The following is a 16,349-nucleotide window of genomic DNA, read 5'->3' on the forward strand; positions in this document are numbered from 1 at the left end:
GCTTTATTACTGGGCTACTGCTCTGCAGTATATGATGGGATTAATAGGTGGAGCTGAAGCAGAAGGAGAGGATCATCTGGGGTCATTGGCAATATATGGCATTCTAATGGGTGAAGAAACCAAAAACATTTTTTTGAAAAACTTTGATACGGCATACTTTAAAAGAACACGCTTTAAGACTATGTTGGGAGCTTATAATATATGGAAGGCCTTTATGAAAAAGTTTGGTTTGGGAAAATTCAATAGATATACGAGGATATATGAGAATATGGCATTTCCGGGAGATATATTCTCTGATTCAATATACACAGAGTGGTATCGGAAAGGGGTACTAAAACTGGGGGACATTATGGGGACACAAGGGGTGAAACAATTTGTAACAATACAGAAAAAATTTAGTTTGCCAAGAAGTCATTTCTTCAAATACCTACAAGTAAGAAGTTTCCTACAAAATAAAAGAGGGGGGACAAGAGGATTTGAAAAAAATAATATACTAGAAATAATAGAGACTGGAGTAGATTGCACTATTAAAAGGTTCTACGCAGAGTTAAATGAACATAGATCAGACGACATGGCTAAATGGGGGGAAACTTGGTCAATGAAGCTGGGTATAGAACAAGAATGTTTTAATGTTTCATTAGACTTAGGGATAAATATTCTTTGTTCCGCATCATTGCAGGCACAGCATTATAAGACCATGTACTGGCTTTATTACACCCCTGCTAAATTAGCACAATGGGGGGCGACAACTGGTATACACTGCCCTAGGTGTATGAGTGTAAATGCAGATGCTATTCACATGTTTGCATCATGTCCAAGCTTAGCCTTATTACTTAAGGAGATAGAAATGTTCTTACAAAGGGCACTAAAACTAGTTGCTAATTTAACACCTGTGATTATTTTATTAGGGGTAGATGGAAGTAATGAAGACGAAGCAGGGAAATACTGTATCTTTATTGCTATGGCAGTATATAGACTATGTATTGCATCTGCATGGTTAGAACAAACGGCTCCATCATTTCAGCAATGGTTATCTAGGTTGTTGAGTATATATTATTTAGAAAGAGCAATCTACTCAAGAAGGGGGAAAAACTCGAGGAAACTAGGTTTGAAAATATGGGAGGTAATAACGAAATGGAAGGAAGAAGGATGATGTGCATAGGAAATGTATATAATCTGTAAATAATTGATAATATTATCTAATGTATATAAAATGTATATAACCGATATCAATAAGTAATTTTCAGGATATTGAGTCCATCTTAATAGGGACTGATGTATTATGTTGTTATGAAGAATAAGTTTTCTGTTTATGGTATACTGAGTTGTATTGTATGTATATTCCATGGTTATGTATTATTGTTTACTTGTTCCACGCCCCCTCTGGGTCCCAGAGGGTGGAAAATATTTAAAATCTGTCAATAAAAAGAATTAAAAAAAAAAAAAAGAGACCTGAGAAGACCAGGTCCACTTAAAGCCCTGCCTTTCCCTACATCATGAAGTCACAATGTCGAGATTCCTGCATGTGGGGAAAAAAGATGATGAGACTGAGCAACTTCATGGGGTTCCCCTATAGCCACTCACATGACAGCAGGGACATCCAAATGCCCGCAGTCTGATGGTACATCAGTGTTGGGTGGGCCATCTCTCTGCAAGGACTGGATGATTTTAACTGCACAGACCATCGAATAAATTAGAGACATTCATACTTCAAGAAGTTAGAAATTCCCAAATTCACTCACACACAGACTTAGTTTCACATTGCTGAGGGCTAAAAAGACCACAGCCCAGAGTGCCGAACCCGAGGCAACTACAGCTCTGGGGAGTGTGGCCAATAGTCATGGGGTTAGTCAATAACTCCAGTTCTCTAAACTACACTGTCCAAGGCAGAGCTGCTGAAACCATATGCCCTGTATAACTCTGGAAGGCTGTTGTCATCATTCAGGGAGAGATCTGAAAACTGTAAAGAAGCAGTGCCTTTAACATGTCGTTTTATGACCCTTTTATACCTACACAATGGCAAGGTCTCTGGAGAGGAATTCCAGCGGTGTGCAGTTCTATTGAAACACTGACTGAAAAGAAAGCGGCTGAGATTATACTGGGAGATTTGCTTAAACTGCGGTACCTTGTCATGTCCATCATTGGTTTGACATTGAGGATTTGTCCAATGAATATTGGGTTCTTATCCAATTCAAAAAGAAGGATGGGAGAAAGGATGAGATTATGATTGGGGTTAGGATTAGATTTGAGCTACCCAATGAGGCCACCGTTAGTCTGGGAAAACCTGCACCCTCAAAAGGGCCAGTGAGTTACAAATTAGTACATTTTAGCTGTATTGGAATTGCTGTTAGCTTATAGGGACCTCCCTGAAGGCTAACGTGGAATGCATTCCGTTCAGAAAAAAATCTAATGCTTTATTACAGGATGATTTATGTTGTCCTAGGACAATCTTGGAGGCTCAACCACACCTGGGAACGCATGACATGATAGTCTGAGATCAGATCATATCACATGTATGGTTATTTTTTATAATTTCTAGGGGCTAACCCTAAACCCATGTTTTGGTGAGAGTATGACAAGGTTAAAAATAAAATAACGGATGATCGGGATTTACTATTAAACCTTACATCTATAAATCAATATTTTTTAGTGTCAACATGTTTCAGCATATGTCAAAATCTCTATGGGTCAAACGGTTTTCATCGGGCCAAAAAGGTGGGGATAATGATACTTAGCGAATAAACTCCCTAACTCGATCCTGGGTGTAACTAGGGTAGATGTGTTGTTCTCTGCACGTCATCATGTGTTTGCCTGATAGGGCATAGATCCTTTGATCTTTTTCTGATGATAGGAAAGAGGAAAAAGTGCAGTTGAGCCTGCCAAATCCAGGTTATCCTAGGATGAGATAAATGATCCTAGGATTACGCATGCCATGATATGTTGGTGAGGATTCCATGTTTTTGTGTGCCTCAATTGATTTTCCTCGAGTCTAGCACCCATTCATATACAACTAAAAGGTAATCATTTGTGACTCGCTGGCCATTTTTCTAAGAAGGGCTTGAAGTGAGAGGTGTTAAGGTGATGATTTCGTCCTGGAGGGTGGCAGGCATATATCTTCCACAGGTGTGGAAACCTCCTAAAGGGCATTGGAATTCGTTTGAGGAGGGTATTAATGGAACTTGTCATGTAGAGAGTAAGATATATCTTCTCTTCGGCAGAGGTAGTCATAAAACAGTGTTGGACATTGAGGAAATGATTCAAGATTTGGGGTTCGTCCAAATTCACTTTTAAATTAATAAATTGAATAAGAAGAACTCTATTGAATCCAGACTTTCTTTTACAAGCAAATAACCACAATCACTCAAAAACTAGGTGCCCATAAGTAAAACACTCATGTCTGTAATGACCAGGGCATCCCTGGTCACAGAAGAATCTCTCATAAAGTTAGAAAAGCACACAAAACTTACCTGCCAACTTTATTTCTGTTCATGTCCTTATAAACTTCAATAGCCTGTAGTGGAAGGAGAAGAAATTATTTAGAAATGAAACACCTGACCTTCTCCATTCCTCTTCAACTTCGCCGAAGCAAGAGGAGAAATGCCTGGAGTGAATGGGAATGACCTATCACAACAAGATTCTTAATTAAAACATTGCTGATTAGTGAAGTATATTTGTGGTATTATCAAACGAATTAGTTTCCCTTTGTTAAACTTACCTTTAAGGGATGTATGTAGTTGTTTCAGGTTCCAAAGACCTTCAGCAGGAAAAGATCCTAAAGGCCTATGTGTCAAACCACAGCATCCCTGGGATAAGAACTCAGTGTTCAAGTTTATTACCAGCTTGGAAGATGCCAAGGAGAGTGGCGTCTCTGATAAGGAGGTAACATTTGCATCATATCTGATTAAACGAGTCTCATGTCCCCTCCAACCAAGAGACTTTACAAAAGAATGTCAAGAAGTGAACTTGTAAGGGTAAGATGCTCTGCTGGAATGGCCGGGTGTCGCTCCCCAAGAGGACACTTCAAGTGTAGGAAGGATGCAAGTGTAAGAAAAGCAAAACTAAACAAAGAAACCTAAACAATCAAAATATGAAGTTGGCATATTGCATAACATATATAAACCCAGAAAATGAACGTTGGGAATTATGGGAGACTCCCAAATTTGTTGAAGAACATTCCAGGTGAAATGCATCAATTAACCCTCAAAACGAAATCTATCTGCCTCACGTGCCTACATTTTGAACGACATATTAAGCCTTTGGATAAGTAAACTAGGATTACAGCTGTTGGATTGGTTTGGTAAATGTTACCAAATTCACACACTCCTAAATACTAGGGGCCTCATTTATGAGGCTGTGGGTCACTTTTACGCCGCCGGTGCGTCACTTTTTGTGACGCACCAGTGGCGTAAAAAAAGTGCCTTGTTGCGCCATATTTACAAAGTGACGCATCTAGGTAGATGCGTCACTTTGTAAACCCCTGCGCCACATTATACCTGCGCCAGGTATAATGTATGCAAGGGGGGCGTATTGACGCAAGGAAGGGTCATAGAAGTTACGCAGTAAAATCTATGAGATTTCACTGCGTCACTTTTAGGATGCTGTTGTGTCAAAATCTTGCGCCTGCCTCACAGCAGGCGTAAGACTGACGCAGGCCCATGTGAAAGGACACATTGCTGGAGTTGCGTCACTTTTGTGACACACTCCAGCAATGCGTCACTTTTGCGCTTACAGATACGTCAGAAATACTGATGTATCTGTAACTCCTTGCGACATGATGCGTCATACATTAAATATGACGCATCAGGAATGTCGCATGGAGTGCGCACTGAGAAGTGACGCATCGCTGCTTTCACGCAGCGATGCGTCATTTCTCATAAATGAGGCCCTAGTCATTTCTGAAAAATGTTTCGATCACTTTATGGGTCATCAGAAGAGTACAGCTCCGTACAGATACAAGCAATGCATTATTACTTTGAAGAAAAAAACACTTAGAAGACCATTTAAATAATAGCAACAGAACGTTTTTCATCACGAGTGTAAAGTTTTGCCAAGGAGCTAAAGTACCAGGAAAGTAATGTCAAGAGGACAAAAGTCTTGGACATTGCTTATTTTAGAGAGCCAAAGCCTGCATCTACTTATAAAGTAAAACCTGGCAGAAAGCCATACAATAGTATTGCCTATGTTATGTTATATGTACAAAGCAAACACAAGGAGATGATGGACGGAGAGCTGAACCTTTTCAGACACTCCCCCCCAGTCACTATTAGATCTGGGTTGAATCCATTGTCGTTCTTTAGCTTACTTCGCCACCACAGTTCAGACTCAGCCACACGCAAATCAGACGTGACCCTGTGCCTCATGGGAAGAGTCCAGTCCGAACTGCCAAACCAGGTTTTTCCTGGACCCGAAACAAGCATCCTGGGACAGGTTTCGGGGTAACGCCAGGCTAGCTTGAATCCCATTTGCAAAGTGCGCAAGGGAGCCATGTCTGGTCATACCCTGCCAACTTAGGGGGATTGGGGCCCATTGGCGAAAGGGGGGGGGGGAAGAAAGCACCGACCCGAGACTCAGTGTAAGTGTGACAAAGGCCGCTTTATTGGAAGCAGGTGCATCCTACACAATAACATCCTTGGCCTGCGCCGCACAATCTAAACCTCATAAATATGTAATTTCCTGCCTCACCCCCACCCCCTCCCCTAACTGATTCCCACAATCCACAAACAGTAACAATTAGCATAACGTCAATTTGCCTCTCCACCTGGCTAAATACTTTATTGTGCTTGACCTACCCCCCGATAATCCAAACAGTTCTCCTACTCTTCCCCCATATATTAGGAAGAGACCGCCCCTACATACATAATGCACCCCACACCTGCTCCAGCGACATGCGAAAACCCCCCACCCAATCCAAAAAAACCCTTTGTGCCCGAATACAAAATGGTGTAAACAGCCTTGAAAAAACCCTGGCGCAATTCGCCACCGGGCGAAACACGAGTCGGCTGTCCACGTTTTAATCTATACAAATAAAGCGCAATTTTCCACAAAGCACGGACTTTTCCGATTCTATTCATACAAAAAGGATTGAGCTTAAGGACACCAAGATGTAACGTCCAACACACTCATCACCCCCTTCAAACCCCTAATTGCACCAGCCTCCAACAAAACCAAGCCCAAAATCCCCCTCGCCCCCAAACTCCCCCGCAAAGGAAGCTCCCCCGTAAAGGGTGATGCCTGCCCGTGGGCACCCCCCCCCGAATCATGGCCCAGGGAGGGTGGGAGGGGAAAAAATGTGTCCAACCGCCACCCCCCGCCCGGCGGCCGAGACACCTCACTTAAAATGGTGTCTCTGCCGCGTGGCCGGGCGGTTACCACCGCCCAGCCCAAAGGAAGCCCAACCAAGCCCCGCCCCCCAGCCCAAAAGCTACCGAAACCACCAAGCCCGTCCCCGTTTGGCGCCATCTCTACCCCCCCCCCCTTTCCCCGGCCCCAAATTCCCCCGGGCGGGGCAGGCCTCCCTTCGGTCGGCCGCCCCCCGCAGGACCCCATTGGGGCCCATTGGCGAAAGGGGGGGGGGGAAGAAAGCACCGACCCGAGACTCAGTGTAAGTGTGACAAAGGCCGCTTTATTGTAAGCAGGTGCATCCTACACAATAACATCCTTGGCCTGCGCCGCACAATCTAAACCTCATAAATATGTAATTTCCTGCCTCACCCCCACCCCCTCCCCTAACTGATTCCCACAATCCACAAACAGTAACAATTAGCATAACGTCAATTTGCCTCTCCACCTGGCTAAATACTTTATTGTGCTTGACCAACCCCCCGATAATCCAAACAGTTCTCCTACTCTTCCCCCATATATTAGTAAGAAACCGCCACTCGAGGGACGTGCTAACGGTCCTCGACCCCCCCCTAGGACCCCCTCTCCCTCAACCCGGGACGTGCCACCTGCCCCCATTCGGCAGGACCACCCCCTAACTATATGGCTGCCGCGGAACCCCCTCCAAAACCCCGTGCTGTCTGGTCCACGCGCACAAACCGCCGGCAGGTCCTCCCCCCTAACCACAGGGCCATGCCCTCCGTCCCAATGTATAGGGCCATGCCCTCCCTCACCACGTACAGGGCCATGCCCTCCGCCACCACGTATAGGGCCATGCCCTCCGTCACCAATGTATAGGGCCATGCCCTCCGTCACCAATGTATAGGGCCATGCCCTCCGTCACCACGGTATAGGGCCATGCCCTTCGTCACCAAGGTATAGGGCCATGCCCCTGCCACCAACGTATAAGGCCATGCCCTCCGTCACCACGTATAGGGCCATGCCCTCCGTCACCAATGTATAGGGCCATGCCCTCCGTCACCAATGTATAGGGCCATGCCCTCCGTCACCAATGTATAGGGCCATGCCCTCCGTCACCAATGTATAGGGCCATGCCCTCCGTCACCAATGTATAGGGCCATGCCCTCCATCACCAAGGTATAGGGCCATGCCCCCGCCACCAACGTATAGGGCCATGCCCTCCGTCACCCACATATAGGGCCATGCCCTCCGTCACCAACTTATGGGGCCATGCTCTCCGTCACCAATGCATCGGGCCATGCCCTCCGTCGCCAATGCATCGGGGCCATGCCTTCAGTCACCCATGCATAGGGCCATGCCCTCCATCACTAACTGTCTAGGGCCATGCCCTCAGTCGACGTCACCCCCCCCCCCCCGCGGGGCGTGCTTCCTGACCGCGGAATCGAGCTCCCTACGAGGTATGCCGCACTGAACCGGGGCCGTGCCCCCTCTCTGGCGCCCAGGGCCCCCCCGCCAACAGAAGGCCTGAGAAGCCGCCCAGCGCCTGCCGGCAGTCCGCTGAAGCCGGCCGTCCCACCAGAGAGAAGCCCTCCGGATGCGTGTCCCACACCGGAGCCCGTCCGCCAGGAAGAAACCCCTGCCGCAGTGCCCCCAACTCCCCCCGTCACCTACCATACCCCGCAGCCCCTGACCTGGCCGCGTCACCGTTCCGCGTCAGACCCCCCTGCGCGCCACGACCCCCCTGTCCTCTGACGGGCGTGCTCCCTGGCCACGGAGTCGAGCTCAATACGGAGAATGACCACACCGACATGGGACCGTGCCTCCTCTCTGGCGCCCCGGAAGAAGTCCTCCACACAGTGCGTCACCCCCCAGAGCCTGTCCGCCAGGAAAAAGCCCACTGCAAAGAACGTACCTCTCACCTACACACGACTTGAAATGCCCGCGGCCTAACCGCGCCGCTGTCCCCGTTCACGCCGATAACGCCCGTACCGTCCGCTCGAGCCCCCCAACCTGCACCTAGGCCGACACCCCAAAAAGTATACACCTCGTGTAAACAAAATCCAGACTTTAAAGGATGTCTTTGCCAATTGAAAAACATTAATTATGTTTTGTATATATTGCATTAATTTGAGACTCTTAAAACCTAACTGACCACAAGGTCAGTTATTATACCTTACAGTGGTTGTGCTCTGTAATCCTCATGTAGCCGATGCTAGGGATGAACAAGGTGTACTGAGTGTCTGAACAAGTCATCCTGAAATCCCTTTGAATTGTGGAAAGTATTTCCTGAATACCTAATTTTCATATAGGTGGAGCTCCTCCGTTCCCCACCTGCTTACTATGTGATTCACCGATGAGGTGGTGGCCTGCCCGTGTGAATCTGCAGGTTGTCCCCCTCCCATTGTGCCCCCTCCCTATCTTTTTCCCAGACAAATACCCAATTTGTTTAAATATTTGCCTATATGTGCGCGCATGCAAAACCCTTCCACGCCAAATGTTTTCCAGCTGAATTACTACCTGGGACTACATTCTAGTGAGCACTCATCCATTTTCAACGGGAACTAACTTATGTACACCAACCAAAACCAAAATCTAATCTAATGGTCGGAAGTACTCTTGTGTGAACTTGGATCTACATAGCACTGAAATGACAGGTTGCATACAAAGTTCCACCGATGGATTCAACTCAGATCTGTGACTGGGGCCAGTGTCCGAAAAGTTTCAGCGCTCTGTCCATCAACTCCTTGTGTTCACTTTTCCGAATAATCTATGACCTTTGTTTAAGAAAGGATTGTTGCAGGAGCAGCAACTTGTCACTGACCCAATTCTAGGTTTGACTTGATTTTCACCAGCATAACTTTGGCATCATTGAAGACTATCAGAAGTATGTAATAAATACCACCACTCCATAAGTGTTCACTTACCAGGTCTGCTCTGTTCTTTTTTACTATGTGTTCAAAACCACATATAACACAATATGAAAAATTGAGAGTCTTCAGTGCCTTTAGCTGATATGAACCCTAAACACACTATGGCTGACCTATTTGGTGTCTATTCTAGCAGTGTTGAAACACCAAACCCTTAGGAAATATATATATGGTGTTAGGCACTTTATAAATGTATTTAGATGGTAAATTAGTTATTTATCAGATGCAGGAGGCTCACAACTATGCATGAATGTTAAAACACCAAACCCTTAGGAAATATATGGTGTTAGGCACTTTATAAATGTAGTTAGATGGTAAATTAGTTATTTATCAGATGCAGGTGGCTCACCACTATGCATGAATGTATTCCATTTGAAGCTGCCGTGTTCAGGCTACTCGAATGCTTCTCAGGAAAGGGATGGATTAGTACACTTGAGTCACGATCTTGAGTGTCACCCAGTAAATGTGCTCGATCTGCTTCCAACACAAACACCATTCACCCACACACCAGAAAGATCAGCCATCCGGAAAATTAATGCTGACCACACACAAGTGCTGCATATTCTGCAAAAGTGCCTTTCCAATAGAAGAACCCTCTGGTGGAGCACGCACTTCTTCCCATATGTCTTCCCTCACGCCTTCCCACATCGTTATGTTTTTATGTCATGTTTGCAGGTTTTGGAATGCACATATACATACCACACCGGACCTGCCTCAAAACAGCTCACATACCCCATAATCTGTCACTTATCAGTAACTGTGATAATAAGAATATTCATGCAAGACATGAGGGAAGGTCCTAGCCAACGCTACCAGAAATTTGACTTCGAATCACATTGCCCAGCTAGAAGCAGCATAAAACCGACGCCTGCCAATTTGCCCCCAGATATTGATGAGCATTCTAAATATTCGTGTGCTTCAAATCCTGAATGCTGTTAAAGTGCTACGATCAGAGCGTGTTTGTATGTTGGAATATAAATGAACTTTGAGCAGGACCCTGTTCCCCCTAGTCTTTGGAGCAATGGTCACACCTAGACTTAATCCTGCCAGCACCATTCCGTCCCCAATCTGAAGAGTTGATCACCTTAAGCAGCAGCAAAATGTTCATAAATAGCAGTAATCTAATAAACATGACGAACACGCCTCCTTCCACCAATTAATAGCAGCCTAATCGGACTCCCTTTGCAGAGTCTAGGCAAAAATTACATCACGCATATACAAGGAAAGGTTTGTACAGCGTCGTGCATGAAATTGGGGCTATCCGAGCACATTACTATACAATTAGTCATCATTAACCACACACTAATTACGCGAGCGTGAATCCCGTGCCAGGGGTTACGCGAACGTCAGCGAAAAAAGAGATAAGCCCTACCATCAGATTACTCGCGTAACTGAAATAAGCAAACCGAAAAACTAAGGCAAAAGTCCAGAGTGTAAACGTGACGAACATGCGGCAACCGTATCTTAAGGGAACAAATATGTAACCCTGCGGGTAGCTATCCCGTACTCCATGCACCATCCTAAGCTAACAACATGTCCCCACGTAGCTCATAATTCAGGCTGCTACCCCACCGCTTACAGATAGTGGTACAAGATCAATGCGAAAGTTCAGTACACTGCAGCAAGGCTTACAAGGCACAGTCTCGGCCGCTCTACCCAAACCTGAATTCAGCCTGTCTTCTGTTATGTAGCTGTTCCGTGCCTGCCCCCAAATAAACCCCGGCGGCCGTATGGACCCATCGGGTAGGGGCAGCGGGACTCACCTAGTCCCACGTGGGAGCCTGACCGCCCGCACCAAGCAGAACAGGCCCATCCGCTCGGTCGTGTGGAGCCGCATGCTGCTCACCCGAGCTCCTCCGGTCTCCTGCGATGTCCGTGAAGCATCCAGCCTGCCGGTGAATTCTGGTGACACGGATGAGCTCCAAACAAATTGCCACAGTCCGAAAGTCCATTCTGACGAAATATTGTCAAATGAGTTCCAAAATTGCCACAGTCCGAAAGTCCATTCTGACGAAATATCGTCAAAAAATTTGTCCAACCGCCACCCCCCGCCCGGCGGCCGAGACACCTCACTTAAAATGGTGTCTCTGCCGCGTGGCCGGGCGGTTACCACCGCCCAGCCCAAAGGAAGCCCAACCAAGCCCCGCCCCCCAGGCCAAAAGTTACCGAAACCACCAAGCCCGTCCCCGTTTGGCGCCATCTCTACCCCCCCCCCTTTCCCCGGCCCCAAATTCCCCCGGGCGGGGCAGGCCTCCCTTCGGTCGGCCGCCCCCCCCAGGACCCCATTAAAGCAAAGACAAGGAGATGATGGACAGAGCACTGACACTTTTCAGACACTCACCCCATGTCAATAAAATGTTGCCAAGGAGCTAAACTAACAGGGAAGTAATGTCAAGAAGACAAGAGTTATGTACATTGCTAATTTTAGAGAGTAGAAGCCTGTGTCTACTTATAAAGAATGGCCTGGTGGAAAGCCATAAAATAGTCTTGCATATGTTGTGTTCTATGTACAGCCATTGATAAGTTCAAGCACTGTAAAAAGCCTTAAAACAATGGCGGAAAGCGCATTAAAGCGGTATTAAAATGCAACAGAAATAAACATAGATGGAGAGTTAGACTGCTTTTTAGTGAGGGGCACTTCATTAACAATCAGGGATGTTCATACTAAAAGTAGGAGTATTCTGCATCATTCAGAAACTCTGTCCATCACCTTTTCCAAAATTCATACTAAAAGCAATGCAGACTCAAATGTTTTGCAGAAAACGGTGATGGATGCAATTGAAGCTAGGACAAAATGTAACGAAATTACTCACAAGCAAAACTAAGAAGTCAAACTGGGCCACATAGCGTGAAACTTAATAGAAGCATATTCCTAAATCTAAGTTTACTTTGCAAACGCACTGTGAGAGACCAAGTACTTTGATAAGAACGAATGAAACTACCACCAAGACAACTGAACAAAGGCAGGCCATGCTTTCGATAGCAGGGGAAACGAGTTACTGAAAATACTACCTTCATAGTTGTCAGTGCACACTGAACAACATTTGACTGATCAAACCGAAGAGGGATAGAGGAAGAGAAGGGGGCCTTAACAAGGAACCAAGAGACAGGATGAGTGCTGCACCACACTGCAAGAATACCTCTACATTCCTAATAATGATGTGAAATACCAACATGGAGTGAGGCACTGCCTTTCATCAAGAGAACATGTTTTAAAAATAAAGTTCTGCAGCCAACAAGATCTCAAATCTCATGGCAGCACATCCCTTACAGAAGCCACATGCTGACCACTTTCCACCTCTTTTTAAGACTGACACCAGTAATTCCCATATATACCCAGCTGACGTCATCCCTCACTGAAGCTTACTGCAACCGATTCATGAATGTACTGCTTTCAACTCCTTGGCAACAGTTAAATACTAAATAACAGAGTATTATTTGAAGAACATTTAATATGATTGCTTTGCAGTTTTAAAGCACCAACGAACAACAGGTTATTATCACTACTCAAGGTTCAGATGTTATTGATCTAAGAAGAATGAGAGGATAAGTGGTCCTGTCAGCAGGTAGAATGACGTTGGTAGGTTGTGCACTGATCTCAGCAGCGAACCCTACCCCCGTTGAGATATATTGTTGACTTTAATTCTCCAGATAAATTTCAGTTCTAGGTCAGGATCTTTTGCAGTTCCAGCTAACTTAATAGTATGGAATTACTTTTTTTATACAGCACTACTATTACATTATTAACAGGTGCTACTTTTACCTTCTCCAACGGTGCGCAATTTATCATCATTGGAAGGATAAAGGCTGTGTGGATAATGTCGATAATAGCATCTTCGACCTCAAGGCCGCAGATAGATGTCATGTGCATGCATTACCTCAGTCAGCCATTTTCTCAGCTGACTATACTAGGTCGACAATGCTGAATCCACAAAGGTTTAGTTTCTGGAACGGCTTCTTTGAGGCATGCACACTCCAGTAGTCCTTGCTGGTCTTTTTTTAACACAGCAAAGAACAGAATGTGGTGGGGAGGGATCAATTTCGAACTTTGCTACATGTACAGAGACTATAAATTCCCCCTACAGTGAGAACACAATTCTCAATCTTAATGTTTAACTTTTTTCCACATGATCACCTGCCATCTAGTGATCACGATCACCAATTTTATTTATGGTAATCTGTACTTCAAAATAGTATTCTCTTTTTTTATGTCTGTACAAAATGATTAGTCATACAAAATAAACGTATATATACACATCATTGTTTTGCAATAAACAAAGAATACTAACAGCAAACAATATTCTGAAATAAACTTATAGATTTTGCTTTTTATTTTCACCCAAAAAGGTCATACATAATCAAAAAGGTGTCCCCCTGTAAGATCAGTAGGTACACTCAAGAGGAAGTCGTGTATTCACACAGTCGGTTCTAAAGTTATGAATCTAAGTTCAAGGATTGTGTACAGCCAAATAATTAAATTAGGTACAATATATCACAACAACTCCTCTTGTCATAATGGCATGTCGACGTGGACGCGTTTCGGCCTCGAGGAATCTTGGCCTCCTCAGGACAAGGGTGAAAAAAGAACTGCTCTCCCAATCTTAACTGTACATCAAAAAAGCACCTCAGGGACTCGATATTCTGACACTGACAGACTGTCACAAATACGGCCTGTCAGGTTCGGGCCCTCTCGCAGCGAACCACTGACTCCTCTTTTACTTTTATGGAGTCCGGCAACTCTTTTCCTTCCGTGATTAAAACGCGGTATGCAGTCTAACACTGGCGCACTCAATCAGGGCACACAGGTCTCTTTTTAACAGGTAAGCCTCCTGTAGGAGGCAAATATCGGTTTCTGATCATGTGAGTTGCGACAAGACATTTATACGTTTTGTGGGCGAATTCAGTCCTATGACATCATATCTTAGAATCGACAAAAGTGGGGTTCTATAATCATCGAAGGCGTCATTGAATAGGGTATTTCTGTTTGAAGGAGGTGGCAAACAACACCATTTCTGAATTTGTCATGATGCACGTGAGTATGAAGAGTTCATTGTAACTTATTGCTGTATGTTAAAGACTGTCCCTTGAGTGTCTAAGGATAGATTTTGAGTGTTACATGGATCAGGATTCCAGAACATGACTTCCCGTCCTTCATCCCTTCCCTCTGAAGCTTTACCCGATCTATATCAAAGCAAAAAGAAGAAACAATCATTTGCAGTGCAATCAGTCTCGCCTTTGGGACCTTATATGTATTTAGCTATGCAGCACATTAGCCTGGGTGCTGAAATATTTACTGTTCTTTAACATGGAGAGAAAGTAGGCACCAAACTGCTTGACAAGCCAGATTTGGGAACACATGGAGGGAAATATTGCCTTTCAGCGGGAAAGCTCTGTTTTTTTGTATAAAATCAGAGCCTTCGGTGGTCATATCACTAAAAATACAAGCTTTGCAAACAATATTATTGTCTACGGGTGCATGTGGAAGACAATTTCTATGGACTGGAATCTAAAGAATGCTAAAGTGATTATGGTATTTTACTGACCACTACTGGTTGTTTTCTATCAAGACAGTTAAATAGAGGCAGTTGAACAAGCAGAAAGCAATTCTGGTATTCTACTGACCTCTACTGGCCGTTTTCTATCAAGACAGTTAAATTGAGGCAGATGAACAGAAAAAAAGTCCCTAAGCGGAAGCAGACAAGTCCTAGGGCCTATTCTCCAGAGCCCACGAAGTACATACACATATAAGTATATACTAAAGTATATATAAGAGGGCTCAAATGCGTGACCTAAAAATTAGGTGTAACAGTCAATCCGGCCCATCAGCTTCTACTGTACATGTGTCGCAGATGAGTCAACATGTTTATACTGCCAGCTGTATTCTCAACCCTGCAGGACTTCGATTTCTTCCACCTGTTTGCTACCGTTCACTAAGGCCCCTTGCAAGTTCAGCTGGGACCCACCAGACAGCAAGCCCTGATGTTGTTCCAGGATCAGCTTACTGAGGGCCCCTCCTCACCGCCATTGGCCTGGACCTCGCAAAATCTCCAGATGCCATGGGGAGAGGTTGTTGCTCCAACAGGGTTCTGATATAGCTTCAAGTGACCCTAGTAGCACCAGGGGCCACCATCTTGAAAACAGCATGCTGCACAACCTCCTTCCACTCCAGCTGGGACCCCACTCAGCAGCAAGCCCTAAGGCTGCACCCTCATAAGTGTGGTGCTGAGAGTTGCGTTATCAGGCTCTTCAGTCTCAGAAAGGCACGCCAGTCCTTGGATGGGCCGGGAATCCGGGGCCAGGATGGGAGCTTCCTGTTAGATGTCCACCATCATCAACATTCAACTATGCCCTGTCAGTTTTTAAAAGATAATATTGTTTACTCCCTACATTGCATTTTTATGAAGTCAAGTCCTGTGCACACGTATCGAGATAGTGGTTCAAGTGTACCAAGTAAATTCGAAATAATTGTCAAACATTCTTCGTCGCCGAAATTATAGAGGTCGACATCAGGTGTATCATAAACAAAGATTTTTTATGTCAATCCAGATCAATACAGAAAGAACAAACCAGCCAACACATGTTTCGTCAAAACGTGGTACAATCATGATTCTTCAGGGCGCAATACCGGTGATAAGTCTGGCCCGGTAGCGACACAGGTTAAATAAAAGTAAAACCGGAAGGGTGAAATAGGAATCCTTCCATGTGTCCCCAGGCGAACAGGTCACGAGTGGGTAGACGGGTACGTCCTAATTTGGAGGCAGTCCGTGCTCCAGGATCTCGTCTTAGAGATGTGCGTTGTCCTCTCCAGGGTAGTGGCTACATCCTAATTTGGAGGCAGTCCACGCTCCAAGATCTCTTGTTAGAGATTCGCGCTGTCCTCTCCAGGGTAGTGGCTCAACCCCTTCATTCTTTTGTTTTTTTTAGGTTGACAAAGGTATGTGTACGTTTTTATGTATTCATTCATTTTGCCTCTGAATTCTGGTTCCTGAACTTGGCCAGTTGCTTTTTCGTTAAAAAAGGACTTTTAAGATTTGACAGTGTCAGTTTTACCAGCTACAAGATTTGCCAGGGGAACAGGTAGGTTACATTCAAAAAGGCCCCTGAACGATGGATATTAAGGGG

This window comes from Lissotriton vulgaris, chromosome 2_1, assembly GCF_964263255.1.
Source record: "Lissotriton vulgaris chromosome 2_1, aLisVul1.2, whole genome shotgun sequence".
Lineage (NCBI taxonomy): Eukaryota > Metazoa > Chordata > Amphibia > Caudata > Salamandridae > Lissotriton > Lissotriton vulgaris.